Here is a 16791-nt window from a genome sequence, read left to right as displayed (position 1 = left end):
TGGAGGTTCCCAGGCTAGGGGTCGAATCAGAGCTGTAGCCACCGGCCTACGTCAGAGCCATAGCAACCGCGGGATCCCAGCTGCGTCTGCAACCTATTCCACAGCTCAGGGCAACGCCGGATCGTTAACCCACTGAGCAAGGCCAGGGATCGAACCTGCAAACTCATGGTTCTCAGTCGGATTAGTTAACCACTGCACCACGATGGGAACTCCAAAACATTAATAACTTTTAATGTTCAGTCAACCCTGTATTCCTGAGATAATTTCATCTTTTACATGTACTTTTGCATTTAATTTACTAATATTTTATTAGAAGTATTTTCCCACAAAATTCTAAATAAAATTGGTTTACAGTTTCCCCTTTCTGTAATGATTTTGTTTGGTTTTAGTATCATATGAAATACTGATTCATAAAATGAATCGGACCATTTTCCTTTGGTTATCATTATTCTAAGAAGTGTTTAAATTATAGAGATTTGGTGAAACTTGACTCCAACACTATCTGAGCTAGGTAGAAATATATCCAGTCGTTCTGTGGTCTATAAACTTTCTATACTTAGATACATGAAATGAAATTTCGGATCATCATAGATGAAATGAAAAGTATCTTAAGCCTTGGAAACAACAGAGAGATTGTCTATCAAAGACCTACAGTCAGAGAAAGGAATATGGAAATGCCCAAATACTTCAATTAAAATATGTATAATTTACATTTTTTTAACAAAGTGAAGCAATTTCTTTCTTCAAAGGGAACAAATTGCATGGTATCCAGCTGGAAATGTGCAATGTGATTTATAGGTTGTGATGAGGCACACGCTTTTCCCATTGGCGATATTCTCTTAAACATAATGACATTTTGATACATATTTTGTCTGCATAATACCTTAATAGCTAATCATAGAACTATATAATTTTATTTTATTATTTAGTTATAAAACTACTGGGTACAATCAATATTTTTCTGCAACTAATTACATGTTTAGTTTTGCATTTATACTTTTTTGAAGATTGCTGCTTTAATAATCCCACATGGAACATCATTTCATTTTGGGCTTATTATGCCATCTCGTTGACACCAATAAGTCCAATTGCAATCTAATGTTTTGGAGTAACTTATAGATTCGTTACTTATAACTATCTCTTTCCTGTAGGAATGTGAGACTTAAATGTGTCATTTTATTAGTTTGATTAAACATCATAGAGTAAATCTTATTAATGACTTATATATTATTTCCAAGGAAAATAAATTAGTGTGAAGAGTTTATGGTATAACTAAGTTTGTTTTGTTCCATTTAAATAATGTTTTTAAATGTCTAAGAGTAGAGACAAAATACTTTAAGAAATCTATTTCATTAACTTTGACAGTGGCTGAAGATATAGGTTTCGTCTAAAGGAATATCTCCTCTATAGTTATAGAATATTTATGAAGAAGATAGGTGATAACTGAAACATCAAGAACTTGGTTCCAAGGATTTGGGGGTTATACCTTCTTATATAGAATTTATTCAAATAATACACAAATATGTTCTTATTATAAACTAAATAAAGAAAAATAAATCAAGTTAATCTTTACCCCTAAACTTTATGACTGTCAAATTAGTATATATCTTTTCAGATATTCTTCTTGACACTGCATGTGTGTATATACCAAATATTTTCCACTTTTTCAATATTGGTACGTATTTATTTACCAACGAAAAATTTAAGTGATTAGGAGAGTGTCACTGGGTCCACTTCAGAGGAGAAAGAGAAACTCATCTCTTTTCATTTTTTTTTCTATTTTGACTTTGAAAAGAAAAAGTAGTAGGGAGGGATTAGAAAGAAGCAAGTGCTCCATAACCCAAATATGTAGAATTTATCCCCCTGAGATTAAAGAAAGCAGGTGTTATTCAAGCTGAGGTAATTACCTTTGCTTGTGGGTAAGAGTGGCCATGTAATGGAGTTCTGGCCAGTGAGAGATGTGGCCAAGCAGCTGTTTGGCCACATTTCCCCTATCCAATTTTGTCTGGTAAAAGGATGTGAGAGCTGTAGGCATAGCAGCTATTATATAGCCATGAAGAAAGCCCAAGAAAATCATGGAGACATTGCAGCTGCTGTCACAGAACCGCTGAACAAAGACTTGTAGTCACTTAGTATTTTCTACTTTTTAATAAATAGACCCCTGCTTGATAAAAATAGACTCCTGCAGCCCAAAGCATTCCTGGATATAAAAGAGGGGGTTTCTAAAGAAGGAGTTTCCAGAGTCAATGAACAAAGAGGGTTAGTACATCCTAGGGGAGAGATCCCTCTCTGGACCAATGATATCACAGAACTGCAGTGTGGTGGACCAAGACTTCTAGCTCTTTGGCTCATCTTGTCTGTTTTCATCCTGGTGAAGTATCTGTCAGTAGAAGGAGCAGTAGAGAAGAGCACAGATTAGTCAGGCAGGTTCTACAGTCACAGAAATGGTTGCCTATATCTTTTCAGAGAAAAATGCTAAGAGTATACAACCCCTGATTTCTGTGGCTCTGACCCCTCAGATGTCTACTGATACAGTCTGGTTGGGGAGTATATTGGTCCATATGCAGAAAAAAGTCAGGATCTTGTCTTAACTGTGGAATACAGGTTTTCTCTGAAATTTCAAAATAAAACTATTTGAAATTGAGATGTTTTATTCCTTCACTTTTTTCATTTAAAAATAGTTTTTCAGAACTATGTACAAGGTTAACTCTCTATTCTTACAAAAAATCAAACTAATGACTTTTCTCATACTTAGTTTTCTCATTTCTAAAATGACGATAGTACTGTCTTCTCTTCCTGTTTCAAAAAAGTGTGATCATCAAATGGAACAGTGTGTGTAGAAGGGCTTTGGGAATAGAAAAGGTGACAAAATAGTTGGTGTGAGGGTGTGAAATGAGGATGATTCTCTGGGTACTGCCCACTTCACAGTGTGGTAGCAAATGAGATCACACATGCAAATGTGGCTTGATAACCTGAGATGATGAATTGAATGTGAAACATCACTTTATTGCTCAGAAGGCTGGTCATTTTAGAAATGTTTATGGTGGGATATCTTACCACTACAGTACCTTGAGGACAGAGGGTGTTGTCTTCCATATCTCTGTGAGGAAGGGTGGGGAGCATTATGAAGCCTTTGCTCTGTACCTAGATCCATGATAAGTAAGCTTACTTACATTATATTATCTCAAACCCACTAACTCCATGACATAGGGTTCTCTCCATTTTGTAGGTAGGCAATATTATATCTCCTCCTCAAGTGAGAAATAATGGGCTTGAGACAAATGTCTTCTTGAATCTAAAATCAAATATCTTTTCATGGCACTCTACTTAATTAGTGAGTGGCTGGTTTGAGTTTGAAGTGATGGAAGAAACATTGCTGAAGTCAATAACAGAGTACTGGATTCATGCTAACTGTAAGCAGTTGTATTATGCCAGACAAAGCACTTACCCTGTGTGAATTTATCTGCATCTGGAAACAGAGGTTTTGAAACTAAAACTTATTTTTTTCTCTTTTGGCTGCCCTTCGGCATATGGATTTCCTGGGCGAGGGATCAAATCTAAGCCACAGTTGCGACCTATGCTACAGCTGTGGTATCTTTGGATCCTTAACTCACTGTGCCTGGCCAGGGATTGAACCCGTGTCCCAGAACTGCAGAGATGCCGCCAATCCTATTGCATCACAGCAGGAACTCCTAAATTTTTTTTTTTTTTTTTTTTTTTACAATTCAACCTCCAAATTATGATGAGGGCAATACTCTTATGGGTACAGAGGAATACTAAGAAGTAAAGAAACTGGATATCAGAATGACCTCTTGGAAAAGAGTCCCACTCCACCTCCCCCAACCCTAGACCAGGTGGAACAGAAAGAAATTTATATGGAACAGAAAGAAATTTATATGGAACAGAAAGAAATTTATGTCTTATTTAGGCCATTGTATTTTGGAGCCTCTTATTATAGAAATGTAACATTTTCCTTAAATTTGTGTCCTAAATCACAGAACAGTAATTTAGGCTAGGAAGTAAGTTTATTCATTATAATGGGGAAATAGAAGTGCCAAGCAGACCAAAATTCTCATGTTAAAGATCAGCACATAACCAAAGAGAACTCACTCACTTTTTACTTTGTGGTAGTGAGCTTTTGGTTCTTTTGATTATAAATATAACAGTACATATAATTAAAAAATTAAAGAGTATTGAAGATTTAAAGGAATTTAGAGATGGAGAAAGAAAGTAGAGGCTCAAATAATTTATCTCTCTAGAGTCACATTATTAATTAGACAAAGATCTGAGGCAAGAACTGAGTAGTGCTCTTTCTCCTCCTTATCTTGATTTTTTAAGAGAATCTTTTCTATTGTAATAATTATAGGTATTAAATTTTCTGATTTTAGTGAAAGATTTTTTTATTTATGATACAAATTTCTTCATTCTTCAAATGTAGTATATTTAGAAAACTTTGCCAAGACTTGATATCAGAATTTTTCCTGATTGATAGTGATATATTTAGTTGAGTCAATTTAATTAATAGAATGCTATAGGAGGAAGAGTCTAGGATCTCCAAAGGGGCATTTTAAAATTAGTTCCTAATAAGAATCATTTGTTCTGAAGATAAATGATAATCTTATATTGTACCATGTGCCATTTCTAAATATAAATAGTGATATAGTGAAGTTCAAAATTTTGAGTGATGGTGATTTCATTGGAAAATTGGGAAATTCTTTCATTGCAGGAATGGGAATGGCTCATGATTCATGAAAATTATGTCAGTTTACAAAAGTTATCACTAAAATAACATTATCATAATTAACATACTTTCAAAATTGAAGTGGAAATCTTCATGCGAAGTGTTAAAAATTTTCTCTTTATTTTTTTCTCTTTAATTTAGTTATTTGGACCTTATTACCATGAAAATGTATTTTTAAGAACAACAAAGCCACCTAAGAGCAAAATATCTTTATTAAACTGAGAAAAAAATCTACATTTTATACAAAGATTTAAGAAATTGAAAGCTTTTTTTCTTATTACTTCATGTCCTGTGATCAGATCATGTGCTTGCAACCCAACAAAGATAACAAAAGCATACAAGATGGTTCAGTAAAGTTAATCTTGCCATCATCTATTATTTAGGCCTGCTTTCTGCCTTTAGGTCTGAGTTAGATGACATTTATGAGCATATTTGAAGTGGAAATTACCTAAGAATATGAATAACATACAAGAATCCCAGGTGTGGGGAAAAATCATTGCTTTCCTGAAAGTTTTTTTCCCACTGTATGAACTATATTATGAATTTACCTATAAATGAGTGCAAGTCTGTCAATTTCAAGTATTAATGGGACGAGGCAACCCAATTAGATTTGAGGCTCCTAAGTTCAAGCTATGTCTGGATCTTGAGATTTGAGCATTCTCAAACTGTCTGAGAAGCTCAGCTTTCCAGAGAATCTCCTTTCCTCAGTGAGCCAGACATTCCGATTTACTGTATCTGGTTGGAGCTTGGAGATTGGCTGTTTTTAAAAACCTCTCAAATGATTGTATCATGAAGGCACTTAATCAGATGAAGGCAGATCTCAGAAGCTTAGTTAGTTTCCCAAGTCAGCCAGTTTCTTAAGGAAGGCTTCTATATTAAAAAAAACCTCCCTGGGAGTTCCCGTCGTGGGGCAGTGGTTAACGAATCCGACTAGGAACCATGAGGTTGTGGGTTCAGTCCCTGCCCTTGCTCAGTGGGTTAACGATCCGGCGTTGCCGTGAGCTGTGGTGTAGGTTGCAGACGCGGCTCGGATCCTGCTTTGTTGCTGTGGCTCTGGCGTAGGCCAGTGGCTACAGCTCCGATTGGACCCCTAGCCTGGGAACCTCCATATGCCGCAGGAGCGGCCCAAGAAATAGCAAAAAGACAAAAAAACAACAACAACAACAACAAAAAACAACAAAAACAAAACAAAACAAAAAAAAACCTCCCTTTTTTTTGGGTCAATATTTTCTCTATGTTTAACATTATTATATTCTCCTGTTTACTGAGATCTTTATATGTCAAGTCTTTATACACATTATCTTATTTTATCCTCACAAAAATCTAACTTTATAAATGTAGAAAGTGGAGTTCCTGTTGTGGCTTAGCAGAAATGAATCTGACTAGCATCCATGAGGACACAGGTTCGATCCTTGGCCTTGCTCAGTGGGTTAAGAATCTGGCATTACCATGAGCTGTGGTGTAGGTCGCAGATGTGGCTTGGATCCAGTGTTGCTGTGGTTGTGGCACAGGCCAACAGCTATAGCTCTGATTCGACTCCTAGACTGGGAACCTCCATATGCCACAGGTGCAGCCCTAAAAAGACAGAAAAAAATGTGGAAAGTAAGCCTTAGGGATAGTAAATAAAATAACTTGGTTAAGGTAACTTAGTAAGTGGTTGTCTTAATAATCAAACACAGGTCTTCTGATTTCAGCCTCCGTATTATCGATCATTGCTTTTAATTTTGCTAAGATTAGTATTAAAAAAGGCTTAAAAGAATTAGTTTCTTCCCCCTAATCTGTACAGCAGAACGATATTAAACAAAATATAGGATAGATTCACAAATAGCATAATTATATATACTTAAAGGTACTTGGAAGCAAAGCAAATTAGTAAAGCCTGTATTTTAAGCTGAATCTAGAAACAACTACTTTTTTCTTTATGTACTTATAATTTTTGCTTGTCCATGGATCTCTTATACCTGTTGTTAAGAACTTTTGTGTTGCTGTGGAGAAAGCAGTTCTGGAGATGCTAGAGTAGCTTATTAAATGGCTTAGAGACATAAAAATCCAAAGCTTGAAGACAATGTAGAGGTTATCATAGGTCAAGTTCTTCACCTGGCAGGGAAAGATGACAAATCCCAAGAGGTCAAGACAGTTGCCCAGGTTTCAAACTCTGAAGTGGCTGAGTGGAGAAGCAAACACTATCCTCTGCTCAGACTTCTATCCACTGCAACCACAGCTGTCTCAGTTCAACAGAAGAGAGAATCCCTGAACCTGAAGTGACAGCTGCAAATTAAGTCCAAGTCCTCGGATGATTGCACTGAAGGCAGAGGAGCTGCTGTGCTGGATCCAAGTCAAAAATTGGTCTGGATTCTAAGCAATATGTTTATTCTATTTGTTGGGAGAGGGTAACAATTCTGTAAACAAGTGGCTTACAAGGACTCTCTTTTACTAGTGTGATATTTTATAAGAACATACAGTAAGTACAAAATTGTATCATTGGCCGTGAGCTGTGGTGTAGGTCGCAGACGCAGCTCAGATCCTGAGTCGCTGTGGCTCTGGCGTAGGCTGGCAGCTACAGCTCCGATTCACCCCTAGCCTGGGAACCTCCATATGCCGCAGGAGCGGCCCAAGAAATGGCAAAAAGACAAAAAAAAAAAAAAATTGTATCATTGGATCCTATTTTTTAATGCGTCACTTCTAATACCTTTTCCTAAATCTTCCAGGATTTGGAAGGTTTTTTTGATTTTTATCCAATTTTCAATTAAAAAAACAAACAAAAAACCTAGGATAGTTCAATGGTTTACCTAATAACGTTTTAGCTATGCAACCTGATCGTCAAGATTTCCCCAGGTTTGGCTCAAGCTAATTTTCTACCTATATGTTCTACTGTTTCTCTATATAGAACTTATGATCAAGCCCCAAAAGTCACCTTTAGATTTTGTGATCATTCCTTCATTATATAGTCCCTGTTAAATGAATTTTCCTGGGATGTTTCTACTAACTCAAATGCCCATTCCTCTGACCCATGGTCCCTACCCATTAAAATCTTAATTCATCCTTTAAGGCCAAAAACCATTTTCTGCACAGTCTCTGCTCCCCTTAGCCAGCAGTGACTGCTCTGAAATAAAAAACTTTAATTGACTTTTCCAGTATGTATGTATGCATATCTGGATGGGCTTATTGGCCCTATCTCAACTCCAAATGGCTGTGGTGTCTGCTGTCAGCTCAATGTTTATAAAGAGGATATGAGAACCTGATATATTCCCTGACTGTGGCCCCCCAAAAGATGATTTCTTCTTACTACAGATACATTAAATCAGTATTGTACCACCATGGATGGATTTTTCACTGAGAAAGAATTTCCTGCTGCTAACTATAATTAAATATCTTAATCACTTTTCTGTACAGCAGGGAGAAGCCATATTAAAAAATTTCCATTTTAACTTTAATGAAATTGTTTGAGTTGAAAACAATTTTCTGCATACATTTTACAACAAAGATTAAATTAATCCATTAGTCTGATATTAGAGATTAAAATGCTCACTACTGTCGTTTTTCCTTTGTGTCTACTATTTCCTGTGTACAAAAAGTACCCAATTTTCTTGAGCCAAATTTTGCAGATCTAATTTTTAAAGAAAATTTTAACATTGCCAATACTTTATAGCCAATAGCAAATAATAAATACATAATTTGAGTCACCAGTTTCCTTTGTTGTGCTTATTGCCACCAGAATAATTCATTATAAATTGGACACAAAATAAAAAGCTATTATTAATCCTTGACATAAAGAACAAAGAGAATTAGGAAGTCAAACATGTAGTATATGGAACACTATTCTGATTAATTTTGGTGTTAAAATATTCCACTTTGCATAAGACCTGAAGCCATAAAACTACTAGAAGAAAACTTGTGGGGTAACTCCTTGACACAGATTTTGGCAATGATGTTGTGAATTTGACACCAAAAGCAAAAATAAACAAGCGGGATTACATCAAACTAAAAAGCTTCTGCACAGCAGAGGAAACCATCAAAGAAAAGAAAATACAACAAATGGGGTGGGAGAAAATACTTGCAAATCATATATCTGAAAAAAAATTAATATCATAATATAGAAATGATCCATATAAATCAATAGAAAAAAACCCCAATCTGATTTAAAAATGGGGAGAGGAACTAAGTGGAAATTTTTCCAAAGAAGACATACAAATGGCTAAGTACATGAAAATGTCTCAACATGACTAATGATCAGAGAAATGCAAATCAAAACTACAATGAAATATTACCTCACACCTATTAGAATGGATATTATCAAAAAGACAAGAAATAACAAGTACTGGTAAGGTTATGGAGAAAAGGGTACTCTTGTGTGCTCTTGGTAAAAATGTAGATTTGTATAGCCATTATGGAAAACAGTATGGAGATTTCTCAAAAAATTAAATATAGAACTATCACATGATCCAGCAATTCTACTTATGGGTGTTCCTCAAAAGGAAACAAAATCACTATCTCAAAAAAATATCTGCACCCCTAAGTTCCTAGTGGCATTTTTTATAATAGCCAAGATATGGAAATGCTATTGTGTCAATGAATAGGTGAATGGATAAAGAAAATGTGATGTACATATACATATATGGAATATAGCTATAGAAGGATGGAAACCCTTTCATTTGCATCAACATGATGGACCTTCAGTGGATTAGGCTAAACTGCTAAGTGAAATAAGTCAGACAGAGAAAGACAAATACTGTATGATCTCATTTATCCCATTTTTAAAGCAATATTTTAACTAGATATGCTTAGGCTAAAAACACACACGAGGATATCTATCTATCTATCTATCTATCTATCTATCTATCTATCTACCTACCTACCTACCTAACATCTCTCTCCTTACCTACCTATCATTTACCTCTGTCTCTCAGAAGACTCTAACTTCATACTAACACTTCTGATTCTAATCCAATAGTACAGGATTCATTCTAGTCCTTCCCTTTCTTTGTTTGAAATTTCTTTCTCCAACAGTGAAAAACCTGGCTTTCAGTATCTATGAAGTATTTACTTATTTGTTCAATACTAGGATAAACTTAAAGTAGATTCAAATGTGCTAACCTATGCCACCGTAAAAAAAAAATTACTAACTAGAGTACAGCATTCATGTATGGTTCCTTTTGTCTTTAGCCTAAAAATATCTAGTTAAAATATGGGTTAGAGCTCTTTTCCCCTCTTAATCCCTTCATTGTGATTGGGACGAATATTTTGAAACAGAAGCTGCAAAAATATACCGGCATGAAGATTTTTATAAGGGTAAATTTTTTGAGGTGTGTAATCACTAAAATTTATAGCAAACTGCCTTGGTCTTCCTCCCAAATCTGATCTGACCAAAGCCTTATGGACTGAGCTTTTCCCACCTAGGGCATTTTTAAATGTTTTCATTCTTTCTAGTTTTACTGAAATTCAATCCTAGATCCAGGTTCAATTTTCTCACTGGACATTCTGGGAAACAGTGGTCAACTAGTTACTTTTGTTTTCCCCGGAGCTGCATATTTTGCTGTACCTAGCGACTCTTTGAATGTTTTTCTAGTTTAGGTTAGAACCTCAGTTAAAAGCCCAGATTTTGGATTGGAACTCTTTTTTTTTTTTTTTTTTTGGTCTTTTTGCCATTTCTTGGGCCGCTCCGGCGGCATATGGAGGTTCCCGGGCTAGGGTTGAATCAGAGCTGTGGCCGCAGGCCTCCACCAGAGCCATAGCAACTCGGGTTCCCAGCCGCGTCTGAAACTTACACCATAGCTCATGACAACGCCGGATCCTTAACCCACTGAGCAAGGGCAGGGATCGAACCAGCAACCTCATGGTTCCTAGTCGGATTCGTTAACCACAGAGCCACAACCGGAACTCTGGATTGGAACACTTATCTTGGGTCAGAAGTAAACAATAAGAGATTTAAGAGACTCAGAGCCTCCACTGCCTTCTTGCGATTATGGCTCTGGCTGTCCACGATGATGGGCATCCAATACAGGTCAAGAGAAGGTTTAGGTGAAGAGAATAAAACCCCTTCTCTGGTCCAAGGTCCTCCTCCTAATGAAGAATGACCTGGAGCAGAATTGAGGGAGTTCCTGTCCTTTCCCCAGATAAACTATTGCATTGAACTATAGCCACCATAAGAATCCTTGGAAAGACGGAATGTCAACTCAGATATTTTTCCCTCAAATATATTTTCTTTTTCTTTCTTCTCTGACTGTGATCTCTCTGGTCCCGGATTAGCAAGTCCTATCTAACTCAGTTTCTTGACACTTATCTGAGACCATTTTATAGCTTTATTATCTCTTCTCACTTGCTTTGACATCTAGCCATGACCCACTTTCCTGTGTCTATTTCTCTGTTCTATTCTTGCTTATGTTATTGCCTTAATCGCCAAGCCACAGTGGTGACTCTGATGCTAGGTGTGCCCTGTTACTGCATCCAAGCACAACCTAGTTAGGGTGTCTCTCTCTGTATCTTGTTTTTACATTGTTTAACTGTGCTCTGCCTACTTTCCTTATAGATTAGACTTTTTCATTTAATTTGTTTTCCATGGAATTTTTGTTTGATTTTGCTGGTAAAAAATAGTAAGATCTTTTGCTGACCATTATCAAGGGAACTTTACCCTATAGCTCCAAATCGGGAGCCAAGTATGCTATCTATCTATCTATCTATCTATCTATCTATCTATCTATCTATCTATCTATCATCTCTCCATCTATCTATCATCTTTCCATCCATCCATCCAACCATCCATTCATCCATCTACAGCTTTAGGATATGAATTTATATACTATACACACACACACACACACACACACACACATCAACATAAATACACAATAAACCCAGAATCACAATAAATCCTGACTACAAGGAAGATGTGACACAGTGTCGGGAGGGCTGAACATTTTGGTTTGAGTGAATCACAAACAAAAGGTTTTGCTGGCACAACGTAAATGATTTCTTTCCACTAAGTCTAGTTTCCTTTACCTGTATAAATCTCTAAATTTCCTCAAGTAAATCTTTAATTCATCTTACTCTCTACAAAAGATTATTTATACTTCACTTACTCTGACCTACTCATCAAAACTTCTCCTAGTAATTAAAAAATTTAGTGAGAAACTTCACAAAGAAAAATAAGTTGAACTTCCCACCCCATCCTCTCTTCAGACATGGGCAGGGGGCATGAAGTGAACTCAAGGGGAGAAAACTTGTGAGTAGATAGAGTTGAGCCTTTTGCAAAAGGGATTTTTAGTGCTATTGCTCATCAAATTTTATTAGGCTTCTGATCAATTTCTAATTAAAGAAAACATGAATTCTCATATGACAAGGGGAAAAGGTGATTCCTAAGTATGGTATGGAAGGTCTTGTCTCTGGAGTGTCAATCTATCAAAACAAATCAGAACACTCTCTGGTAATTTTAATCTTGTGTTTTTTTAAAAGGATTTATTTTTTGGGGTTATAAGAAATCTCATAAATTCTTCCTGAGTTTTTATTCTATTCCTTCAGATTCTTCTAGAGAAAGAAATATGCTTCAGATCATTATTGAAAAAATGACTAATGTTAATTTTATTTCAGATCCTATAAATACAATTTATATTGTTCATTTAAGATAGATTTATTACTTTCAGATTTTTGTTCTTGCATGGCATAATCATTGATTCCCCATTTCTCAGATAAACCAGCAAGGAGTAGATCACTTTGATACAGTGTAACTCTGTGGGAAAAGAAACCATCACTTTGTCAATTACTACACATACATTTGTTTAACTAAATACAGTTGGAAGGCAGTGAGGGGAAGGAGATGGATGACTGATGGTGAAATGATAATAAGACCAAGTTCATGTCAATGACCAATTAATGGAAATGTCAGTTTATCAGGTGACACGCGTGTCCAGTTTATATAATGAAGTCTGTTCCTCAAACCAGATATTCATGAAGAAACTCTAGGTTTGTTTTACGTTTTCCCTCTATCATATACATTATACTTGTGGTTAATCCATTCATAGAACTATCAAGCTGGAGGCAGTCTTACAAATAATTTAACTAATTCCTCGTTTTATGTCTAAGGAAATTGGGGAAAAGTCAATAGACAGCCTCATAATGTCCTTGGTTACTAGCCTTTGTCTAATTCAAATGATAACATATGTTCTCACATAACTTTATTTACAACCCTGCCTGCTTTCAAGCAAATGTTTATACCACAGGAAGAATGTGGAGACTAAAAAATACCTGCTGGTAAACCATGACACTTTTCCATGAAGGTTTTGTGAATCTGGTAATACAGCCTTAAGGCAGGATGAGAACTATATCCTTCCCATTATTAGAAGGATCCTTTCTCTTTGACTAAGATTGTAAAATCCAGTAGGTTTTTTACAGCTGATTCCCATTCTACTTTATTTTTTAACCACTGCCTGCTACCACCTTTGAATTTATGCTTTGCATTTATTTTTCATGAAAAGCAGCAAGACAGAGTGTTGAGATGCATGTCAACAATATGGTGCCACATTGAGGCACACCACTGAAGGGTGCATTTCATTTTATAGTTATTCAGAAGGAAATATTTAGCAAGTAAAGATAAGAGTTAAAATGGGAGTTGTGCATCAGCAGGTGGCAGTGCCATGCAGTGGAAAGAGGCCTGGTGTAGAGGTCCAGCCTGAGATTCAAACCTAAATTTGTTACTAGCTATGTGATGCTGGGTTAGCCAGTTAAAATTCCTAGGACCTGTTTCTTAGTAGGATAAATAAAAGATGGGATGAGATTCATAGTTATTTGGCTAATTCAAAAAATTTCAGACCCATGGACTTAAACTGTGGATATGAAATGGTTGGTATAGGACAGTGGGGAGTTACAGGGCCTGAAGAAGATGCATAGAGACCTTAGTTATATTCAAATGAAAATTTGTTGAAAATGCTTCACTGAGTATTGGTGAGGGTGTGGAGCAGCTAGAATTCATATATTGCTGGTGAATATAGAAATGAATTCAATCATTTTGGAAAACTGTGTGGCAGTTGTAAGCATATTTATAAACTATTTATAACTTGCGATTTAGCAATTTAATTCCTGCGTAGACACACATTAGAAGGGAGAGCTTATGTCCACCCAAGGACATGAACAAACCTATTCATAGAAGCTGTATTCATACATACAAAAGACGACATGCCGTATGATTACATCTGTGTAAAATTTAAAAGCAATCGAATCTCAACTGTGGGGATATATATCAGAATAGTCATTATTTTGGGTTCTTTTGGTTACTTAAGAGGACTATAAGGAAACTCTGGAAATGTTCAGTATCTTGATTGGGATGTGATTTACATACATATACAAACATTCACTTACAATTGGGGCACTTTACTCTGCTGTACTTAAGTCATGTTTTGATTTAAAAATTAAAAAATAGGCATAAATAACAACAAAAAAGAAAAGAAAAAAAGGAAGAAGAAAAGGGGAAATAAATATTTTGTGGGAGAAAATAAAACCATCTACAGATGGACTTCTGCCCAGAGGTCGCCAGTTTGCTGTCCCTGGGTTGCATGAACTCCACAATCCTCCTCAGCTATAACTGTCAATGATTGTTTGAATAAGAGAAAAAAATTCAGGTGAAAATTTGGGATTAGCGAAGTAAAGTTAACACCAACTTTTACGGCCTAATGTTATGATTGTCAATGGACCCATTAACAAGAAAATGATACTAACTATAAAAATTCTAAATTGCTGTGTCAAGTCCTCACTTTTCTTACCTGAAAGCTATGGTTATCTTGTGCATCATAACACTGACTGTAAATTAGAAAGCTCCTTTTTACTTCCTCTATCTGCAGGGACCATTGCTTAAAGAGGGTATGCTTGAAATGGATTTTACGAGTCAAATTCAATTGCATAAAAATCTTACTGCTCTGAGCAAAATTAAAAATCATCTCCCCTGCTATCATAATCAGAACAATACCCTGAGATTAGAGATTAGCTCTCTGTGGCCATTGTAACCAGAGTGATTTGGGTTAAACCGTGATTCAAACATGTAAGAAGTTTTGGAGCAGGTAAATCAGGAGCCACTTCATCGGTTTATTCGGTGGGAGGGAGTTGTCACCCTCACTCAGTAGAACATGACCTTCTTCCTAGTGATGCAAACAGGGGCAGAAATCTACAAAGTCATGCTTTAAAAAGGAATTATAGGATTGAGTCATTATATTCAACCATGATTATGTTTTCTTTTAGGTAAAGATGGCCTCTAAATTAAGATGAAAAATTCTGAAGGAATAAAGGAATTAGTGTATTGAACACATAAAGATTTTAACTTCTACTTCTTGTTTAATTCTAAAAAAACCCTCCCCTTTTATAGATGACAAAAGTGAGCCTGGGTGAATATAAAAACCTATCCCTTGAGTAGAACCCAGGATTCACCCTGGGTGTGTCTGACTTGAAAGTCCTGTTTTCCTTCTACTGCATCTTTCCACATCTCCTTTAAGGGAAGAGGCATGGTAATTGGCTCTGTTTTGAGAGTTCCCCATAACTTTAGGTAAATGCTAAAGCACTGGCATAAATACTATACCACAAGATATATTTTTCTTTTAGTTACAATAAATAGATATTAATTTATTTTTTCCCTCATTCTTCTGTTTGGTAGAATTTCAGCTGGGTCAATCAAGCTGTCCTCACTTCTGGGTATCCCCTCCATGCCCGCGGTTGCCATAAGTCTTGGGAGGTTGAGGAGTGTTATAATTGGTTATTACCTGTTCAGGCTGGCTTCTGTCCCATCGCTTTGGACCACATTGGTTGTAATTATGTCATCCAGAGTTTAAGCCATTCTCAGGTCTGGCTCAATTTCTGATTCCTTGATCCTCTCTAGAACTTGGGAAGATTTGCTTGGTGTTCCTACTACACACTAGATCAAGGGAAACCCTAGAGGCTGTCTTTGGCTGTGTTGCCATTTATCCTCTAACAATACTTAACACTACAGGGGGCATATTTGTGTTTGTCTGGATGGGGGTTGTTCAAAACAGGGAAATGACTTTGGACTTTGCTTTTTTCCAAGTCCTCTTCTCTTCAATATTTAAACATATCATGATCTGTTGCTTTTCTCTTTTCATCCTCAGTACAGAAATTTTATCACCTGAGAAAAGGTGGTAGATAAAGGTAAAGGGAATGGAAATATTTATGTCAAACAGCACATTCTTTCAAATAATTTTCATATTCTGTGGAGACTTCCATTGGCTCCCTTAAACTGGTTTACCTATAACAACTCTCTTAGAGACAGTGTATGTTCACTTATGCAAAACACTAGGGGTGAAGAGGTTGGGATTGCGGGGTAGTGTATACACAGTGAAATGTTAGATATGTTATTTATCTATGCTAGGCTATAATCAACACTTAGTAAATATTTGAGATAAATGAAATGCAAAAGATGTAATATATTTGCCAGGTAGAGGTTTATAAACCTGGATGAGCATCAAATTCCTGGAAAGTTTAAAAAATTCAGATTTCTAGGCCTCATACCCGGAGTTGTAAAATTTAACTTTGAAGAGGGATTAAAAAATTTGTAAAAAAACCAATTAACAAACAACAAACCCATGCCTCCTCAGGTGATTGGACAAGTGTGAGTAGTGGTTTAGTGATCTGATTACTCAAGTTTATCTGATATTACACTGAGAAATACAGAGTAGAGTCCTAAGGTACTGGGCATTAATAGACACATTTTGGTAGCAGAAGTTAGAATCTGAGCTTTGTAGAACATGCATGGAAATAAGTAATACAAATCTTCTATATGTAAATTTCATTTGTCACAGTGCAAAGGAATGGATTCAGCCTACCACTTTTTCGGAGACTGATTTCATCTTGCTTTTTAATCCTTTGCACACACCAAAATTTGGAATGATTTACTTTTACAATAAAAGTAATTTAAATGAACTTGTTAATTCACAGTCATCCAAACTCCAGCATTTTTTTTTCTCTAATATTGAAGTGAAAGGTTTGTATCTTAGTAAAAATTTTCATGAGCTGGAGAGGTAGTCTGAGAGATATTTTTAGGGTGGGAATGGTCCTCTTAG

At 36.0% G+C, this 16791-nt stretch overlaps 1 long non-coding RNA gene across 1 annotated transcript in view; it reads right to left on the bottom strand.

The window, feature by feature from the left end:
- Positions 2046 to 16791, bottom strand: part of LOC110262302 — a 100490-nt gene continuing 85744 nt past the window's right edge. The window contains exon 3 of the long non-coding RNA XR_002347123.1: positions 2046 to 2380. This is a non-coding gene — a long non-coding RNA (uncharacterized LOC110262302). The remainder of the gene's footprint in view (positions 2381 to 16791) is intronic.

The sequence above is a fragment of the Sus scrofa genome, chromosome 9 (assembly GCF_000003025.6).
Source record: "Sus scrofa isolate TJ Tabasco breed Duroc chromosome 9, Sscrofa11.1, whole genome shotgun sequence".
NCBI lineage: Eukaryota > Metazoa > Chordata > Mammalia > Artiodactyla > Suidae > Sus > Sus scrofa.
This window is presented reverse-complemented; position numbering and strand designations above follow the sequence as displayed.